This window comes from Thermobia domestica, chromosome 5 (genome assembly GCF_964235325.1).
Source record: "Thermobia domestica chromosome 5, izTheDome1.hap1.1, whole genome shotgun sequence".
In the NCBI taxonomy this organism is placed as follows: Eukaryota; Metazoa; Arthropoda; class Insecta; order Zygentoma; family Lepismatidae; genus Thermobia; species Thermobia domestica.
In genome coordinates, this window is record NC_137458.1 from 269,809,197 (window position 1) to 269,832,024 (window position 22,828).

The window sequence follows — 22,828 nt, forward strand, 5'->3', positions numbered from 1 at the left end:
TCTTGGTGCCAGGCTTCCAGTTGTTTTCTTTCTTCCGCGCTTCGCCCTTCAGGGTTATAGTACTCAAGTGGAGGGTAGGGACCGACATAATTTTGATTCTCTTCAGTATTGAACAAATATGGGAAATCTCCCTTCTTTATATTTTGACTAAGGCCTAACGTTTTCTCTAATTTGGATAATTTCACGCCAATAAAAAGGAAAGAGTCGCGGAAAAAGATACGATTACCTATGCTGATATTAAAAATCTTTTGACCCTGGATAAGAACACTAGGTACAATATGCTGGTCTTCTATTAGAGTTCTAAGACAGAAGAGGCCATCGTAGCGGCTACCATTATGGGCGATTGCCACGATATTCTGAAAGACAGGACGCTCTACTAACACATGGTTAATAAAATCCGTCAATGTCTTAAAAGAAAAAGAACGATTTCCAATATTGTCACCGCACGTTTTACAAGGCTCATCGATACCTTTTCTTATACAAGCATGACAAACATGATGACAACACACCAGTACAACTTCGTGTTCCCTTTCACCGCGCTCATTCGGTGCCTTCAACATCGTCTCTACATCATAGGTGATGTACATAAACCTTTTCGTATGAACAGGTCGCTGTCTCTGAACAAAAGATGTATGGTTTGTATCAACATACGCACAGCACGTTGAACAATAATGTTCACCACACATGTGATCAGATTTTAACCCTCTCTTATCAAAGATGACGCCGCAATTGATGCAGAGCTGTACATTATCACATACAGATCTAGCCGATTTATTACGTGCCAAATGATTATTAAAGCATTCACCTTCAGCAAACTCTCTATTGCATGCATTGCATTTAATTCTGTTTGCGGTATAGTCACGTTCGTGAGTATGTTCGCAAAAAGTACAACTAGTTTTACACTTGTGTGTACGTGACCTTTCATCATAAGCTTCCAAACAATAATAACAATACTTTCGTGCCTTGAGGAAAGTTCTAATGTTACGAATGGGTTCGAAATGACCAATAGTGTTACCTCTTCGATAAAGGATAAAAATCTTATTTTCTGCCGGTTCTCCCGGGTAACGTACTATATATTCCCGGTTATTCTTTTCATGCTCCTCATAAACTACGATTTGATACTTCCCTTTCAAATATGCTTGAAAGAGGTCCAAATCGGAAAAGTCACAACCTTGCTTACTTTGAACGTTAACCCCTGCCATCTCGCAGAGAACTTCTGCTTTAAGAAGCCATGTATCGGAGTTTTCTCTTTTTAAATTATACAAATCATGTTTTGTACCGTGGAGCTTTACTTGGCCCCATACAATAGCCATAGGAAGACAGTAAATATTTCTATTTTCAATAGGTATTAATCGCTTTTCTAAGTAATCTTGGTATTTTGCATATTTGTCAACGGCACTCGTTGCATTTCTCCCCTGGCCGTGCATACTCTCAGCTATATGGAATCGAAACAATAGTTCTTGCCCCAAAAGGGAACACTTCATTCGAATTTAATACAAGTTCGATTGAAGTTAGGACTGTCTTAGCAGAGAAATTGCCCTTTCTTCTAAACGGAACGTACACTGGTTTGTTGTTGGTACTATTACTACTCTCTACGTATAAGCCAATGTAGTCCGAGGGGCGTGCGTTGGAGATCACATGTTCCAACGCAAAATTAATTAAACTTTCGATATAAGCCTCTGGGTTATTAATATTCCTTTCATCACCCACAGATCTGACGGCAATTTCATGTCCCGTAAGATGGAACTTACGAAACCTTTGTCTGCTTTCTCTTACAACTTCGAAATTACTATTTCTTTATCCCCGCCATTATTACTATCACTACCACTACCACTTGTACTACCACTATTAGGACTACTAGTAGTACCACTTGTACTATTGTTGTTTATGTTGCCATGTCCAACCATTGCTGGAACATTGGCATATGACGGGTCAGGCTGAGGAGTAAAAAACATTTGGTCCCCATAGTCATGATTATCCTGTACACAATATTGAGGTGAATTGTATACAGGATTTTCTCCCTGGACTTGTTGCGTGGGTATATCCACAGCATTGTCCTCATTTTGAACCAAACTCCTCATTTCTTCAGCTGGTATTTCAATGGAATTTTGAGTGCCAATCCCATTTACTTCATCTAAGAAAGCTAAGTCTTCATTCGTTAATTGATATAGATTATTAGGACTCAAGTTATAATTTTCTTGAGGAGGCATGACTATGGCATTATTTTCGGATGGGATTAAGCACGGTTCCGAAACAAACCGCCTGCCAAAATCAAAAAAGTCCGATAACTCTGTATCTTTTATCCTATCCACCTGACCTTCCCCACATGATAACACTAGTTAACAAATTTAAACTTTTTGTTTGTTACATGAGAAAAATCACCTGATCTTAAAGGAACTTTTTGCGCTGAATTCGAATATGCACTCGGTTTCTCTCCATCACGTACAGTTTTCCCGTAACAGAGGGATTTTCGGGAAATTCCCTCAAAAATTTCCCTTTTTCAGATATTTTATTCCCCTAGCTCCTGTCCCCTTACATATAGTAACAGAAAATATACCTAAGTATACCTTGATTTATATTTAATAAACCCTAAAAGTTTCGTAAAAATCGCTTTTTTCTTTCTAGAGAAATAAATATATTTGCATGTATACTGTGTGCACTGTTTATTGCACCTGATAGTAATGCTTTCAGATCTCCTGAGTTGGGGTAAAAACGATTTGCTTTATTACTACAAACACAGACATAAAAATGAATATTTACAATAGTCAACAACACACTTGTATTGCTCTCTGTAAATTAGAAACGTGTATAAAAATAGAATGTACCTCCAACGTATATTTTTTTAAACGTACAGTATATGTATATCTTAAAACATATATATACAATTCCCCAAGTTTTTTCGTTTTGCTCATGAAATAGTTATTAATATTTGTTATCAAATGTAACAGAATGCAAAAGAACTTCCACTTCCCGAGGCCCATACCAACTGGGAAGAGATATGGCCAAAAGACTCTGATGATGATCATGACCTTGATGAACCATCGACATCAACATGTACATCCAAGGATCCAACGTTCATCCCTGACTGTGTTCGCGAGCCACATTTCATCCGGCAATGTGAACTTAATGACCTAGTCCGTGATTTGCACCTGACAAAACAAGAGGCGGAACTTCTGGGATCAAGGCTCCAGCAGTGGAACTTATTGGATGCAGAAACGAACATATCAGTGTAGAGGAAAAGGCATGTTCAATTTTCAAGCTATTTCTCAATGCAAGATAATGTGTGCGTATGTACGATATAAATGGGTTGATGGCGGAGCTAGGAATTCCTTACGTTCCAGAAGAATGGAGGTTATTTATCGACGCGTCAAAAGTCAGCCTTAAAGCTGCCCTTTTACATAATGGAAATAAAAAAACCTTCTATACCACTTGCGCACTCAGTGAAGGTTAAGGAATCCTATGACACCATGTCAACTTTGCTAAATCTTATAAATTACAATTACCATTGTTGGCAAATATGTTGTGATCTCAAGGTAGTTGGTATTTTATTAGGACTGCAGTGCGGTTACACGAAGTACCAATGTTTTTTATGTTTATGGGATAGCCGAGCTGATGACAAACATTATGAAGTGAAGAAATGGGAACCTAGAGTGAATTACGTACCTGGAGAATGCAACGTCAAATACGCTCCTTTGGTAGATCCTAATAAGATATTACTACCGCCACTTTATATCAAGTTAGGACTTATGAAAAACTTTGTCAAAGCCATGGACACATCTGGTGAAGGTTTCAAGTATTTGCGAGAAAAGTTCCCTAACCTGAGTGATGCTAAGATTTCAGCGGGAGTGTTTATTGGTCCCCAAATTAGGAAATTAATGCTTGATGATAGCTTTGACGGCAAGTTAAACAGTGCTGAGCTAGCTGCCTGGACAGCATTTAAGTGTGTTGTGCGCAACTTTCTGGGCAATAATAAAGCTGAGAGTTACACAGAAATCGTACAGGACATGATACAGAAATACAAAGAGTTGGGTTGTAGGATGTCTTTAAAAATCCACTTTTTGCACGCCCACCTCAGCTTCTTTCCTGCTAACGTAGGTGCTCTCAGCGACGAACAGGGGGAAAGATTCCACCAAGATATAATGGCAATGGAGAAAAGGTACCAGGGACGATGGGATCCTTCAATGATGGGGGACTATTGTTGAGGTCTTGTTAGAGAATGCAACATTTCTTACAAAAGAAGGAAGTAGTGTACGTTTTTGTAACCCAATGGAAGTTTCATATATTGTGATAGTTTTGATTGTCTTTTCATGATCTTTTGGTAAATTTGTATTATTGTTTATTGTAAATTGTCACACTTGTAAATTATATTGTATTATATTTTAGATATGTGTTTGTGGTAATAAAGCGAAACGTTTTATCTCAACTTAAGAGATCTGAAAGCTTTACTATAAGGTGCAATAAACAGTACACACAGTATACATACAAACATATTTATTTCTCTAGAAAGAATAAAGCGATTATTACGAAACTTGGAGGGCTTGTTAAATATGAATCAAAGTATACTTAGGGATAATTTCTGTTAGTATATGCAAGGGGACAAGATCTTGGGGTGTAAAATAAACGAAAAGGGAAATTTTTGAGGGATTTTCCCGAAAATCCCTCTGTTACGGGAAAATCGTACGTGATGAAGAAAAACCGAGTGCATATTCGAATTCAGCGCAAAAAGTTCCTTTACGAACAGGTATTTCCTTTTATGTAAGAAAACCTTTGTTAACTAGTGTAATAAATAAAAAAAGTTTTGCCTGCGCCGATTCGTATCATATGTACGGAAAAACCCATACAAAAATAAATCTATTATATCAGCACTGCTTACGCAGTGCTGAAGAAGTAATGTATTATTAGCTTCAAAGGCACGAAGGGCGCGTAGGAGTGCGTCGCATCTCCCCGACCCCCGATGACCCAGCCTGTTCAATTCCATGATGGCTTTCCAGGTACTGAAGACCCTCGGGTAGTCGTTGAAATCGCGCACCAATTCCTGGAGATAAATTTCATCAACCATGTTCAATTCTTCGGTTGGGCAGAAGAAATCCATCTAAAAGAAATAAGACAAAGAAAAAAACTATTTTGAGTTATCAAGTTGACGATAATATATCACTTTAATAAAAGAGAGAGAGCCCATTCAATTACTTTCAACCTATAGTTATATTTTAATGATATGTAAATAAAAAGCGATCACTTATTTTAAATCTATAGTCAAATAATGATATGTAAATAGAAAGCAATTTGTTTAATTTATGAAAAAAAAATCAGTAAAATATATTCACTTATATTGAGTTGTAAACTATTCTTTTAAAATATCCACACATAATAAGTCTCTCTCTGTTCATTAATATTGGTTAAATACAGCTCAAATATGTATAATTTCTTTCTTTTTTAAAAAGTCACAATGAGTGTAAGAAATACACACCTTTCAAACCTTAGTTGTTCGTTCACAAAACCAGAAAAAAGAAGAAAAAATGTCGACTCTGCGTCGCTGTAAGGCTGAACAACAATATGTCTAGGTGTTCTATTTGTGCTGCTACCACCACTCAAGCTTCAATGTCTGGAATACAATAGGCTTGAATCAATTTCTTTATACTTTATTTAATACTATTAAAACTATATAGTTAATTAATTAAAATGCGCTAGAGCTTGTCCTTGATCTTACACGTACGCTGCCGTGAAAGGAAATGATACCCCCACACGCCAAATGCAAGTTATATCATGTCCTATTATGTATTGCACAATCACTACTACTAGTGACACCTAGCGGAAAAAGTCATAATTAAAGATTAGTTGTGCGTTGAAAGTTCAGCACTGTTGACGCATGTGTGACAGTTCCGTATATTTCTATATATATTTTAAGGTGAGTATAGTATATATGTTTTCAATGTGCAATAAACCATAGCACATATTCACTTCATTCAAATACATATGCTTGTATATTCTGTTGTTCTTAAGATTCTATGAAAGTATTGAAAATCAAACACGTATAAGTAAAACTATTGGGTTAAATAAGGAATATAATCCCAAGTCTTTCAGTGACAGAACGAGTATTTAGTTAAGTGGTGCGGTACCGCATCATTTCTGGGGCATGAAGCCCATTCTTTCAGTGAGGAACAACTACCTCCTCACTTCAGGGGATGATCCCTCTACCAGTATTGCTGCATACGTTTACTTTAAAATCCTAGTGCTAAAAAAACGGGGTAAACCTATCATCTCTCACTGCAAAATCCATGTATAAAACAAGTAACGTTCAGTAATGTGGTATTACTCTTAAACATGGGCATAGTCTCCTCTTCTCCATGCAAAAGAGAGCGTTCACTAATTGAAAAGTTATGGGGTAATTCAATCTTAAACACGGGTATAGTCTCCTCTTCTCCACGCAAAAGAGAGCGTTCACTAATTGAAAATTTATGGAGGGAATTCAGTCTTAAACACGGGTATAGTCTCCTCTTCTCCATGCAAAAGAGAGCGTTCACACTGCATTGGATTCTCTTTTTGCACCCCTAACAAGATATTTCGTATTTCATTTTACAAAACATGTTGCAATCATTTACTTTTCTGTAGTTCCAATATTTATTTTTCTCACTCATTACCTTGCTTAATATAGAGTTAGTATGTACAAAAAGCATGTGACTACCATATGATTAAGATTCTGAATACTGCAACACATGTTTAAAATACGCAAGTTCATATTTCTTACATTTTTTTCAAATATATTCCCAACACTTATTCAGAAATAAAGAACATCTACCTTAAATTTCTCTCACTCAATTACATTCTTTTATTGGTCATGTCTTGGAAAAAACCATTTGAGTATTCACTACGTTTCGTGATGGACAAGCTATTCTAACGCTAATTCAAAGGGGAAAGTCAACCGTACAGTTCTATGATCCAAAATGAATCAATGAACGTAGTTCTTTTCTTTCGAGTCTAACTGTGGAAAAGTGTCATACATTTAAAGAAAAGTCTACACATTTACGTAAAAATTGCAATATTCGCATGTATCTTGGGAAATTGCATCCACTACAACTGAGAACTCTTTATATAAGTACATTTTTTACTATAAAACACATTAAAACAGTTTTTGCACGGTTCTGAACACTTTTGCTCAGTTCTAAATACTTTATGATTAAATTTGTGCACTTAATACTGACTGATTTTCTAAATATTAGGGAATCTTTTAAAAGCTTCTTGTCATACAAGCAAGACAAAAGTCTATCTTTTCTGTTGAACTTAATTATTTTACACTAAACAATATATTTTGAACATTATCTGTAGTAAATATTGAATATGTATCTGTTCTAAAACTGTTCTTTATGTGTAAATTGCTTATTTTCCGAAAAGTCTTCCCAATATGAATACAGATTCTCGGCAAATCATTCAAACACAATGTATTTATATAAAACCTACAATATATTTAAACAATGTAGTATCTACAATCAAAAAAATATTGGACAGTACGCAATTCTGTTTAATCGCAATTTCAGTTATAAAGATTCAAAGAAATTGCACACTTGATTTTTGCCGTAAAGTCCATCAGTGGCGGCTCTTAAGGCACATTGCCAAACATTTCTAAGATACCAACTATTATGTATTAAACTATAAAGTATCTCATTGACGGTTCTTAAGGGATGTCACCACGCATTTCTAAAAACTCCAAAAATTCTGCAGTAAACTATAAGTACGTCCATCATTGACGGTTATTAAAGGACGTCGCCACGCATTTCTAAAAACTCCAAAAATTCTGCAGTAAACTATAACTCCGTCCGTCATTGACGGTTCTTAAGGGATGTCACCACGCATTTCTAAAAACTCCAAAAATTCTGCAGTAAACTATAAGTCCGTGCGTCATTGACGGTTCTTAAGGGATGTCACCACGCATTTTTCTCTAAAAAGATTAACATTGCCAAGATATTTTCTCGTGTAAAGTTCCCCCACATATTCTTAACTATAATAATAATGCTAGTTCCATTCTTCACTCTTTCCATTGGTTAACTTGTCCAAAAAAAAACGCAACCGAAACGGAATCGAAACTCAAACATAGTCTTCAAACAAAAGTTTAATTATTCGTAAAACAAATCATGGGGCGCTAACACCGTCAACTAATCTCTTTTAAAAAGCAAATATATCGTTCCTTCGTGGGAGCGGGCCAGCCCGTTCAGGAAGCTAGCTTTTCCCGGTGTCGGCAAACGCGGTGGGCGTTATGGCCCATGCGTAGTTGCCCCGATTTTGGTAAACACGGAAGGTGTTATGCGCCATGCGTAGTTCCCCCGATTTTGGTAAGCACGGTGGGCGCTATGACCCATGCATGGTTCCCCCGATTTTGGCAAACACGGAAGGTGTTATAAGTCAGACGCGTTTCCCCGGTTTGGGGGCGCTATGGTCCCCCGCAAGTTGAAACATATTGGCAAAACTCTTAGTTCGTTTCTACACTGTGTTAATTATTTTCATAAGAAAAACAAAATGTGTTAATTTTCTAGGGGGAGTCCCACCATTCGATACTTATGCAAATATATCTAATCAATTGTAATAATATAAAACTTACTTGAATATGATATCTTCTTTGAACAAGACACACAAAAAATCCAGAAAAAAACACTTTAAAGAAACAAACGCAAAGGTCCTCGCAAGAAAGATTGTCAATACAGGGAATGTGTACTGCATTTATATAATATATTTTTTTATTTATTTATTAACATAAGGGGAATGGAATAGGGGGAGAAAAAAATAAAGTAAATGAATTTGCCTTGTAATACAGCATTGCGTCACTCTACAAAGAAGAAGAAAAGAATTGGGGTTGTCGGTATCTTCCCGAATCGAAGGAAATATTTCTTTCTTTCTTTTTCTATAGAGGTAAATGGTTAATACAGCGTTTCCCAACCGGTGTGCCGCGGCACACTGGTGTGCCGCGAATGGGCCGCTGGTGTGCCACGAGAAAATCAAAACAAAATTAATAATTCTATTACAATCAAATACCAGACACTGAGTATCACATTATATTTATGAGGAAAAATGTATATCTGTGTTTCACATTACTATGAACCTCTACTATGAATCTACAATTTTAAGTTTCATATTCTGTTAATATTCTGTACATTTTTAATGTTAGAAAAGTATTTGTCATCATTCTTATCACCATTATTGCTTCTTTATTGTTGCACATTATTTCGTAAGTTGAAATTTTAAAATATCATTCAATCCTTTCGACAAAACAAACATGGATACAAATTACCTACATTTGTGTCTTAAAAGTACAAGAGATTTATTTCTTTCTTTGTTCTTGAATGATCTTCCCTCTTAATGAAAGTTTGGATACAGTTTTCAAAAAGAAAGCGTATTTTTAAAAACCTGAGTGCTATACTTCATTGTAATTGTTTTTTTTTTATAAATTAGAATAAAAAATAAGTTTAATGATTTACCACGGAGGAAAACAAGTGATCGACCTTTCTTCTATGTGAAAAGGAGATCAGTAATCACAGAAAAAAATTCCATGGTATTTAATGTTTACAAATAATAATAATAATAATAATAATAATAATAATAATAATAATAATAATAATAATAATAATAATAATAATAATATCTATATGAGTGTGCCGCGAGAATTCAAGTTACACTTGTAGTGTGCCGCAAGTTGAAAATGGTTGGGAAACGCTGGGTTAATACATATCGTAAAGTAATACCAGGGAATTTTCACACAATGGCTAAAGTTTGAAAAAAATCGCCAGTATGTCTGAATTCGTGTGTTGAAGGCGTCAAATTGTCGTATTTTTCACGTCATATAGTTGTTTACCAAGCAATAAAGAAATAAAATTCGTTAAGCTGGGCTCAAGCGGCAATGTTCCTAAATTTTATACGTAAAATGAAGGCCAAATGTCGGCTTTATTCAGTGAAACTATATAGTTATCATTTTCAACATCTGTTTCAATAACTTGTATTTTTTTGCCGGAAAGAACAGCACAATTATTTTATATGTCAATACACAGAAACCATTCTACAGGTTTTTTGTGTGTTGTTTTGCAAACTCAATATGAAGGACACCCGTTTATTCATCAGGTTATCGGCATTCAATCCAAGGCCAAAGTCTGGCAACCACCACCTTGTTTGTTCGTCCGAACAGCGTAACGGAGGGGGAAGGTTGCTCCCGGAACCAACCACCAAAAGTGGTTTGAGGAAAAAGAAGTAAACATCCTTTGTGACAAGGAATGTATGTCAGTTGTCGCGGGGTGGGGAGAGAGGGTATGACCATGTTCACACAAGAAACTCTGAACATTGATGAGGCAGAGGAAGGGGGATGGGATCTTCCGCTCACTCAAAACTAGAGGTAATGATTGGCAGGTAACTATCTCCCCTTGGTTAAACATTGGAGGCGGAACAAACTGGTCTTTCCTGGCCAACCATATCGCAAGGTTGTTTGCATAGGGTGTGAGAAACTGAACTTCATTCTTTCAACATTCAGTCATGCAATGGAAGTTGGAGAAAGAACACATCAGTCTGCGTATCTGCGAATTTTGTACTGAGCAGCGCCGAAAAATAGCAAAGTTAAGTCTGTCATTTTAAGAACCAAGCACGCAACAAAAAATAAATGAAAATAAATAAATAAATAAATATTCCTCCCCTTCTCTTTCCTTTTTCCATCTTAATACTTTACGCAGTAAAACAAAGCACCATTAAAAATCATTGCTAAACATAGGAGCTTAAAGGGTGTAATCATATTCATCTATATATATAAAAGAGAACGTACAATTTTTTGTCCGCTCATCACGCTAATACGGCTGAACCAATTTCTTTCATTTTTGGGGGGTTATTAGGATTTGGACCCTAGATGTTTTTTATCATATCACTTTAATTTTTAATTACCAGTGTCTTGAGATAATTGACCATTCAGGTGTCCATAACGTACAAATCCTTTGTTATTAGTTCATCATAGGTAAAAATAAACGTATTTATATGCAACCCGCATGACCGTGTCACTCGGCGGGTTAACATAAATGACAGGCGATATACAGCGGAAAATAGCTTGAATCTTCTGTTTAAAATTTTTTAATTGATTTGCTTATTTTTACAGACACTTTTACAATATGCCAGCACCGGGATGACCGCAGCGAAGCGGGGCGGGTTAACATAAATGACAGGCGATATAATGTTAAGATTTACTGCAATCTTCTATGGTTTTTATCATATCACTTGAAAGCGAAAAAGTAAAAATTATCTAAGTAACAAAGTTTATTGCGTTCCGGGGTGACCGCAGCGAAGCGGGGTGAACGCTGCTAGTTATTCATAATTTTCTAGTTCAAATAAGAGTGTTCAATTAGTTACGAGCTTTACAAGTAAGAACATAATTAAATTAATGAGGGAAAAGCTTGTGGGAGATAGGGACCGCGTTTTAATCCATATACTGAAGTTCTAATTATCTAAATCATAGTTTTAATTTTAATTTGATTATAATTTTAAAATTTCGATTCAAGAAACGTGTTGGATCATGTTTAAAGCTAGGAACCGCGTTCAAAGCCGTATCCTGAGTCAAGAATCGTGTTGGATCGCTTTCAAAGCCGTATACTGAAGTGCTAATTATCTAAATCGTAGTTTTAATTTTAATTTGATTATAATTGTTAAAATTTCGATTCAAGAAACGTATAGGTTCATGTTTAAAGCTAGGAACCGCGTTCAAAGCCGTATCCTCAATCAAGAATCGTGTTGGATCATGTTTAAAGCTAGGGATCGCTTTCAAAGCCGTATACTGATGTTCTAATTATCTAAATCGTAGTTTTAATTTTAATTTAATTATAATTTTTAAAATTTCGATTCAAGAATCGTATAGGAGCATGTCTCCACAAGAAAAGAGGTCATTCCACTTTTCCAAACAACCTCTATTGCACAACTAATAAAACCACTTCCCCCAGAAACCTCCCCCAAGGCCGGGGCAGCCTCCCCAAGGACGGCACGGCCATATTGACATCAAAAGTCGTTAGGTAATAAAACAATTAAGCAATAAAAGTTCTTTTGTCTAGGACTTTCCTAGACAAGGCTACTAAGATATTATCTTCACCAGTATCTTTGTATTAATAGAGATACGCACGAGTCGAGATATGTCTCGAATCTCGACTCTACTCGACTCTAATTCGAGTCGAGACACGCTTTGCAAAATTCGAGACGAATCGACACAAACGTATTTCTCGACTCGAATTTTCGAATCAAGACTGCTCGCAAAAATCTCGACTAGACTCGAATGTCTCGAAAATCTTTCTATATTTTTTAATATTATTTTGAAGAAAGTATCACTCAGAAACCGCCTTGAAACCAGTTCCAGCATTTATTACTTTAGAAAGGTACAGAACGCATAAACTTAGTAGTTAATCTTTCGAGATCAAGATTTAATTTTCAGCTCAATTCAGTTAATTAAAACTAATAATTAAATTAAGTCGTGATATTTGATTGTACTTTAAATATAATAATAATAATATTTGATTATCTAGTTTGTATAAAATTATTGCAATAAAGTGAACATCATAAATTCTCTGAATAAGTAATTGGCAATCTATAGTAATTTAGCATAGTTATAATTATTGCGGTTTAATTCCCGTGAACGCAATAGGGGTACTTAATTTCTGGATTATTCGCTTCACCAACTATTGTGATGCTTTAATGTATTGCAGTATATCACGAGTTACGGATAATGTAACATTTGTTGTACGTACATCACATATTATGATACGATTCTATTTTACATAGTATATTACAATAAATGGACTGCTTGGATACCAAGAGCTTGTACCTTTCACTTCTATAGATAGGCATTTTTAAAAGGATTTTTGTAAACAATAAATTATAAAACAATAAACTATATACAGTAGTTATGGCTTAGGTTCCCAACATAAAAGAAATATGGATGGTTCATGAGATATTGAACTTCAACATTCACTCCTGGAAAATTTCCATTATGGAGTTAGGCCACTTGGCATCAAAGCAATTCACTGTAAGATAAATACACTCCTCACTTTACTCTAGTAACATAGTTGTTCAGGAGCCTAGGATTTCCATCCTCTCAAATGCAAGCTGAACGATTGCTAGATACATGCTGACTATATAGGATTAATAGTCCTTGGCACCTGTACTGCGAGACGGAGACAAGCTGGCGGCGGCTTAATTATGCTCTGGGGAAAATCCAGGTGAGCATCCATGTGTCTAGTGGAGCTGGAGCAAGGCACCATGACGGCCAAGCCTATCGCACACTGCTTGCAGACTACATACACCCCTTCATAACGACCATGTTTCCTAATGGTAGTGGCATTTTTCGAAAAGATAATGCACTATGTTTCAAGGGCAGGAGTGTGATGAAGTGGTTCGAGGAACGAGTTCAAAGTGATATGGTGGAATCCCAACTCGCCGGATTGAACCCAATTGAACATATTTGGGATGTGATTGAACGTGACATTAGAGTGCATAGCCTCCTCCCGGAATTTACGGGATTTAGGTGACCTGTGTGTGCACATGTGGTGCCAACTCTCTCCAGCGACCTACCAAGGTTCATTGCGTCCATGCTAAGACGCGTCGGAGTTGTTATCCGTGCCAAAGGTGGACATACTGACAATTGGGTAGGTAGTCATAATGTTCTGGCTGATGTGTGCATATAGTTTAACTCGTATATATTGTCTCGAGTCGACTTTCGAGACTGTCGACTCAAATTCGAGTCGAATTGAGACAGAAACTGTCAAGTCGAGACACGAATCGAGACAACATTTTCTCGAGGTGAGTCGAGACAGTCTTAAATCTCGACTCGACACGAGTCGTGTGCATTTCTATCTATTAAAACAGGAAATGGTAGAAAATTGATTATTCTTCCAGTTCACTATGAATTTGCTTACAGCAGAAATTGTTAGAGATAGTAACAAGTGGTTATCTTTTAATAATCAGTTCAGTGTTCCAAAAATAGGTTGCAAATCAGAAGTGACGGAAAGTAAAAATTTCTGTTTTCAACGTTGATCACCATAATGCAAAAGTGATAAGACATAGAGAGACGGACATTTTGAATCGATTCTGCATTCCAATAACAGATTCAGTCTCTTCGATTAATCCTCCATTCAAACCGAAAGTAGTACAGAACAATCACTTCCTGTCCCAGCGTTATTCGTCACAGAATGTGAACGGTAATAGGGTATACGTTACCGAAATCTCGCTGACCAAAATCCCGCAAGCCAAAATCTGACGGAGCAAAAATCTCGCATGGCGAAAATCTCGCCGACAATAATCTCGTGGTGCCAAAATCTTGCATCTCAAAAGCCTTAACTCCCAAATCCTCATAGACCAATATCTCACTTAACCAAACCCTCACCGCCCAAATCCTCCAGGGTCAAAATCTCGCAAAACCAAAATCTTGCTTGCCCAAAACTTCACGGGACAAAATCTATCCATAACAATTTACTCAATGAGTTCTTGTGGTCTGAATAATAGCTAATCATAATAATAATAATAAAAGGGAGGAAAAGAAGAAAGACTTGAGTAACATGTTGACCAGAAATGCCTACTGTAGACACTAGAAGCGTGAAGAATTGACAGGTTCAAAATGAATGGATATATAATCTAAAAATAAATCCAAATGAAGAGGAATCTTATCATCTAATCTTGTTTCGTCCTTTATTTATTATCTCCTGAAAAATAACGGGCAAAATTTGTTCAGAAGTTTAATCGAACTCATCCATTCAGGATTTTAAAGAAAATGGACGCACACCTTGTCTTGGACATAATAAATCCACAATAAATGTCGTTTAACTTAATCAAATGTCAGTCTTGGGCAAGAGAAATAAAAGTCAATGCGAATTTCATTTGTAATATAATTAGCTTCGAGTTACCTTTTAAGTTGACTAATATAAAGATATAAACTCTCTACATCGAAGAAGTCATTCCAGGGAGGATTTGTACCGACGGGACTCTTGCCTAGGTGAGATTACGTTCCATGAGGTTCTCGTCAGGAGATATTCTGCCCCCGAGATTTTGGCCAGACGAGATTTTTATTTTATTTTTTATTTTATATATATATATATATATATATATATATATATATATATATACCGCGAGCTTTCAGGCACTCGAGATTTCGGTCAGGTAAGATTTTGACACGTGATGACGGCGTGGTTTTGAACACGCAAGGTTCTGACTAGGAAAGATTTAAGACTGCTGAGATTTATGCGACAGAGTTTGGGCATACGAGGATCTTGCAAGGCGAGATTATGGCCCGTTAGGTTTTGGGTGACTAAGTTTTGGTCAGATGATATTTTGGGCAGCGAGGTTTTGTGCTTAAAGCCGGTATTATATAGCGAGAAGCATTTTCTAATCAGTTATTTATCCCAAGAGTAAATTTCTTTCCCATCCTCGTGTTTCTATTAAATCTGAAAATTGTAGAAATTTACTGTTACCTCCGTTTTCAATATTGATCTTCACATAGCAAAAATTGCTAGAGATAGCATGACATGGCTTTTTGTCATGGATTCAGCGTTCCAGAAGTGTTTTCTGTCTCTACTTCTATCTCTCTATACTAACCGGAGGTTGTGGAAATCGTTGATTTCCGGTTTTAACACTAATCGTAATATGATTGATAGCGATAAGCAGTTTCTGATGTGGATTCAATATAGTAAAAATGTTTCATCACTTAGTTTTATTTCTTGATTACAACCGGAAATGATAGACAACAATTTCCACACCTACATATAGCAAAAACAGCAATACATAGCAAGTAATGGATTTTTTAAATATGGATTCAGAGTCCGAAAAACAGGTTCAATCTTTGATCTTATGTCTCTACTGCAACTCGTAGTTGTACGTACAAGTATTACCCTCAGGTTAAGTATTGAATTATTTGCATAGTTCAGAAGCACCGTAACTTCACACTGTGAAACGAAACTTAATTGTTTCATGCAGTGGTGAGGCTTGACTGGAGACAGCGTCTACCCGTTATAATTTCATATGCATTAAGTTTAGGTCTTTTTCTAACCTAAAATTTCCTATAATTTATTTTCCTTTTTTTTTTTTTTTTTTTCTTGACACTAGATCTTTATAAATAGAGACAGATCTTTGACCGTCCAGCGGAACAGTGAACATTATCCCTATGTTAGATCCATATTCCTTGCATCAAAATATAGAAATTTAGGAGTACGAATTGTTCGCGATTAAAGGGCCAAATAAATACTCGACTTTAGAACTTTTGAGAAGACGGTGGCCGTCTCCGTCTTTTCAAGGTTTCAAGTTCAGGTGTTGCATTTTCAACTCTACCACTATAGTGTATTTCGCCTTCGCGATAGTGACAAGTAGAAGTGAGGTGTTTACGGCGTTTCCCCTCTCTCTCTCTCTCTCTCGGATGTGTGTTTACTTTCACTTTGAAACGAAGTCGTAATTTGGATTTTTTCAAAGTAAATATTCTGACACGTTATTTTTTTTCCATTTAAAGATGGTTGACCAGATGTAACCAATTCTGATATAGATTTATTTCTTTCCTCAAGGCGAGTTGATTGATATACACGTTGCATGTGTATAATCGCTGGAAATACCGCAAACCCAGAATCTGTATTAGATGCTCTATATCGAAAGTGACCAACTCAAGTACCAATCGCATTCTTTTGTCGAGACGAGTTGATTGATACATATATTGCAGATGTGCAATCACTGGAAACACCCCACACCTGAAAACTGTATTACATACCGTGTACCGGAAGTAATTGACCAGAAGAGGCCAATTCCGCTACCAACCAGTTTCTTTCAAGATGAGGTTTTTTTTTTTTTTTTTTTTAATTTTTGTAGCATGTATGCAATCACTTGAAACACACCAACCACTCTCCGAAAATGCATTAGGAACCGTATACTGGAAGTGGTTTGACCGGAACTGATCAATTCTGGTCCGATTGCTTTTTTTCATCAAGCCGAGAAAGATATACGAGGGCTGACAATAACGTAATGAGGATTGTTGAAAAAAAAAAACAACTTTACTTAGCATTTTTAACCAACCACAATCCGGTGCTCAGATTTATTTATTTATTTATTTATTTTTTAAATTTTTATTTATTTTTTATTTTATTTTATTTTATTTTTTATTTTTTTATTTATTTATTTATTTTTTTTTTTTTTGCTGTGTGAGATTTTTCGGAACCAGTTTGGCACAATCCTTTCGCATTCCCAAATTTTCAGTTAGGCCTAATATCAGACACACTGTTTCTCGATTCATGTTCAGTTCATTCGCAATCATTTTCACGGTTAATCGTTTATCCGCTCGCACAAGCTCCCTCACCCTGTCTGCGTTCTCTTCCGTTCGTTTTGTTGTTGGTTCCCACTGCGTTGTTCGTCTTCGTTTTTGTTCTGCCTTCCGCAAACATTTTGTGCCAACGATACACCTGTGCCATTGATAACACTTCATTTCCAAAGGCCTGCTGGGGCTTCCGGTACGTTACTGCGAGAGTCTCACCAAGTTTCACACAGAAGGAGATTGCGTAGCTCTGCTCAATATTACGTGCTTCCATTGTTGTGACGGGGGTCCAACACACGACGGCACTCTTCACTCTCTAACTCCACAATGAATAATATTTCGTGAGTGCCATGTGATGTGCTAGTGAAGCAAGCCCAATGTCACACGCTGGCGACGGTTTCAGTCTGCAGGGTTGCCGGCATCAGATGAAAAAAAAAATTCTCAACATTTTCATTACTTTAATGTCGGACCTCGTATGTTGCATGTATGCAATCGCTGAAGACACCACATTCTCTTGAACTGTATTATTCCCAGCCGAGTTTCTTAATGGAATGAATCCGTTAATACCATAACGGGTAAAGGCTAGCTGTTAATATCCCATTTTCTACTATTAAAACAAGCGTAGTGGAAGTTACCTATCACGCCGTTAGATTTGAACAAAATTCTGCATCTACCGGACGAAATTCAAAGTTTTCTTTGTGAATTTTTTCTACTGTCTACAAGATTTCATTTAACTCGTTTTTGACACTGTTAAATTTCTACCGGACTCGACGAGGACACGGACACAGGTACTTCAAGCATAGTTAACTCAGAAGTCTCAGATCACTCAGACTCGATGGCTTACACCTCACAATCATCAGCGTGAAGCTTCAGACGTCAGACCACTAGACTACACCATAGTAGCAGACTAAGCTACCATGCTCCTCAAGAATCATGAAGTTGAAAGAGTTGTCTGTTCTCCAAGAGATCCATTTCCGCAATTTTTCCTACAAAATTCATGCAGACCATTTTAGGGTCCGGAAAAGAGAACATCTGGTAAGCCTAGCTTGATTATAAGTGACGTTAAAGTAGAATATGTCAAAAGCAGTGTACACAAAGCTTTACTTTATTGAGAGGATTGGCGAAATGGCAGATGCATTTCTAAGGAGCAATTATTATTAATATTATCATTTTTTGCATACCAAAAGTAATACAGGATGTCCAATATACAATGCAACCCGGAGTTTGGGATAGTAGAACTTTTGAACCGCTATTTATTGAATCAAAACGAGGGCACTTCCAGAATCTGAAGAAGAACTGACAATTCAGTTCGTGATGAATAGCAATGTTGCCGGGTGCATGTAAGTAAAAGTTTTATCATGATAATTTTAAAGTTCCGTTTTCATTGTTTTCATGAATTGCATAATGTACACAGATCCTTGACACACCTTTTGATGCACTGAAACATCTGCATTGTTGCCAATTCAGAGTGTTAATTCATGAAAACCACGTTTTCCCTAGTAACACCTTACAGAGGCCTCAATCCGATTAATTAGCGGTGGAAATAAAAAACAAATCTTTTTTTCCATTTCATAGTTTCTAAGCTACTCCAACTATACAAACTAAAAATTAACGACAGAACATATATACGTATGAGTTGAGCCAATTTACGTGTCTTGTAAAAAATAAATAAATAAATAAATAAATAAATGATTTACACCTTCGGTTACATCTGGCAACACTGTGTAGTTTCTAGTGTACTTCAATCGTTGCTTCCTGTTTTAAAAGTACTGCATATACATGAACAAGGTTTCATTTTGGTATAACCATTATTTGTGTACCGTTTCCGGTTCAAAAGTTCTACTATCCCAAACTCCAGGTTGCATTGTATATTGGACACCGTCTTGCCTCACTCTAGCGTCAGCACTGGCAAAAGAACTATTAAAACAATATGTTAGTACTAATGGTGAAACAAAAGAAGACACTTGAATGATTAATTTCTCATATTCATAATCTTGGCTCCTGACAACACATGGTAGCAAAATCCTAATTTCTAACATGTTTATGCATCAGAAAGCATTTTGTGTTTTGGAAATATTAGAATTGTTTTTCTATTGTTACCATACAGCTTTCACTCCGTATCACCAGCTAACCAACCACTGAGAGTTTAAGGACAATGGCTGCCTGTGTATAGGTAAAAACAGGCCCGTATTCAGGGGGTCTAGGGAGGGCTGTCTCCCCTAAATTTTTACTGCCCCCCTAAAATTTTCACGGTATGCTTGCAAATGAACTATAATATGGTTGGATCGGGCCCCCCTAAATTTCTGAGCTGGCTACCGGCCTGCGTAAAAACACAGGATGTCCAAGTGTTTCTGATGAAACAGTAAAGCGAGTTTAGGGCGATTTTCGTACGTTATCCACAGAAATCAATATGGTGCACCAGTCAAGAACTTGATATTCCTGATCCAACTGGCTAGAAGATTTTGCGATGCCAATTGCGACTGAAACTGTATCGCATACAGTATTGTAAATATTACAACCGGCCGACCACGTTAAACGATATGAATTTCGTAATTCTACGCTGAATGCTATGGAGAACAATGGCCTTCTGCTATTTAGTGACAAGGTGACGTTACATTTAAGTGGTAAGATTAATCGCCATAATAGTCGGGTAAAAATAAGTCAAATTTTGATCGAGTCACAAACATATTGCAACAGAAAGTCTGACAGTTGTTTCTTATTGAAAAAAAAAAATGTGATAAAAGCGATGGAATAAAGTTTACCAACGTCACTGTTGTCATAAGGCCGCCATATTGGAAAATGGTGGTCATAATGGAATTTAGCAGTATTTTTGAACGTTTGTGATTTTCTGACCAACACATAACCTGTGAAGGTGTTTTTCTTCATAGCTGTTGTTAAGGTAATCAAATTGTATGTAATGTATATAATTTATATAAATTGCAGCCAATTATAAGATAACTGAGAACTATCTAGGGAAATAACAGGCCGAAACACACACCATTGTTACATGCACTTTATGTCCTAAGGTTGACGGAATGAAGTTTGTAATTAAAATGAAAAACTATTTTTAAATATAATATTCAAAAATATTTTAATAGTTTCTTAATTAGTAGAAACTGAAATTCATCAATATTACTTAATTTTTGGAAGTATGATCTGTGTCATGCTTTTGTTGGGATTTATTTATTGCGGTAACATGCCTTTGAATATTTTTTCAAAATTAATAGCAGAAGTGTTTATTTCAGATGTGAAATTGAAAATTTTATTTCTTGTTTACCAGTGTAATATACATACATACCAGTGTAACATTGCTTATGGATTCCCTTCCAGACATAAATAACATTGGAATCAATGACTTCCGTCCGGAATGGATACCAAAAGTTACAAACTTATTTAGAAGATGTTCCATTCCATGAAAATAAAAACATCTGCCCAGATCACATGATCATTATTACATGAATTATCATTTTCAGCGTATGACTACACATTTAGCATACATAAAATGCCATGTCAGTGTTGGAATGGCATCAATCTTGAGGGCGTGATCATACACGAACATCAACGTAGATGCAAGTCTCATTTGATGGGTCCAAATCCATCATAGGAAGGAAAGTTAGATGACTTCTCAGGATGATCTCCTTTCAGAAGGATTTGGCATGTACCATGCCGTATGGGAACAAGATATCATCCTGGAACAGAAAATCGCTCTAAAGCATGAGACATACTCCAAATCCAGTCAATGTCCTCAGTTTTGTCGGTTAATGTTATCCCTTCTTTTATTGGGTGCTATGTCAGATGTCGGAATCCACTTGTCAATGCTGGGTAATCTTTGATATTAGTTCGAGCTATTTCCTGAATATCTTTGATATATCGTGACGAGATACTTTGGTTTTAATCTGAACTCCTGGAGTGGTCATCGCAATTATGCCCATTCCATTAAATGACCCTTATCCATCTACAGTTGGGATCTTATGGTCCACATTGTCTGCTGCATACCGAATGAAACTTCCTTACGCCAAATCATGGTGGACATATCTATTTGTCTCTGCTGCACACAGTTGATAAGTTTGTACTTCGGAATAAGAACAGGAAAATCGCATTTCACGAAAAAGGTCAACTAGAAATCCTGAACTATTCGTGTGATGAACTGCAACTCCCAATCCCAATTGTAAAAGAGCAATCAGAACACGTAACCTAACGGCTTGCATCATTGTTCAACTGCTGCATTTTCTTTCTTTCTTTTTTCTGTTTTTTTCTTTTCTTTTTCTTTTTCTGTCTTTCCTTTTCCTTGTCTTTCCTACTTAAAAGTCATCTAGACTTTCAGGTAAGAATTGCATTTTTTTTTTTTCCAGCATCATGAATATGTTCATAACCAGCATGCTCATGAGCTATCACAGTACACTCTTTGCTTTAACGTCTAAGTATTTCTGCAGCTGTTTCTATGAGTAGCATTTTCTCCTCTGATTCGACTGACTTGTGTCGATGGAAGTGATGCAAAATAGCTTAAGTTTGTTTTTTCTAAAAGTCACAATGTCTGAGACTCCATCGGCTGTTGAAATAATTGCTTCATCTCCAAAGTGCTCCAAAAGACATTTTTTCATATGTAAACCTATACTTCGTTGTATGGTCCTATAGTTTTATCAGGAAGGTAACATCTCATACGTTCAACAAGCTCTGTCACAGTATTTTGTTCTTCATCATTCTCTTCGAGGTAGCAGGCAGTTTTGATGAATGTGTCGTACCTCTGCCTGTCTTCTGGGCGGCCAGCAATATCAGCAGATTTCCCAAATATTGAGAAGGGATTTCTGTCTCTGTTCTGAAGTTCATATAACACTGCTGGTGATAATAAATAGGCTTCTGTTGCATGAAGATCCCTAACCATTTCAATTCTACTTTCTACAGTATTACTCATTCATCTTTTCGCTCTTCACATTTGGCTAAGATATTTTGCTCAAACTCAAGTGGCTGGACAGGAAATGTTTTCTCTTTGTGAAGAAATAGGAGGCGTTAGGAGATCCACAAAAAAATGCAGTTTCTCCTAAAATTAAAAGATCCATCCTGTGATCGTAGAACACGTGACATGGATGGTGCATTGCTTGGTTGCTGGAAATTGAAAGAACATTTTAGATCGATTATCCGCGATCTACACTTCTTGTGCACTTTTTACCAACTTTAAGGTGAAACTCACTAATTTTGCTCTCTTTACAAGCACGGTGTAATCCTTGAATTCTCTTCTCCGTCATATTTGAAATTGCATTGCTTTCCTGAAAGAGTTGATTACAAAGAAAGCACTTCTCTTCACATTCCATGGTTATTTCATTACAGCAAATTATCTGCTGAAGAACACACGACATTGTATATGAATTGTCACTGTAGAGCTAAAGACACTTAAATTTTTACAAGATGAAATGTAATTGAATCATGTTATTTTTTTAATTTTGTCTAAACATTGTTTAATAGACACATTCGATTTAATTGTAGATCATAGATATTAGAGACACAGCAATTCTTGTTTCAGAAATGGTTTTTACTACAGTAAAGAAAATCATAGAA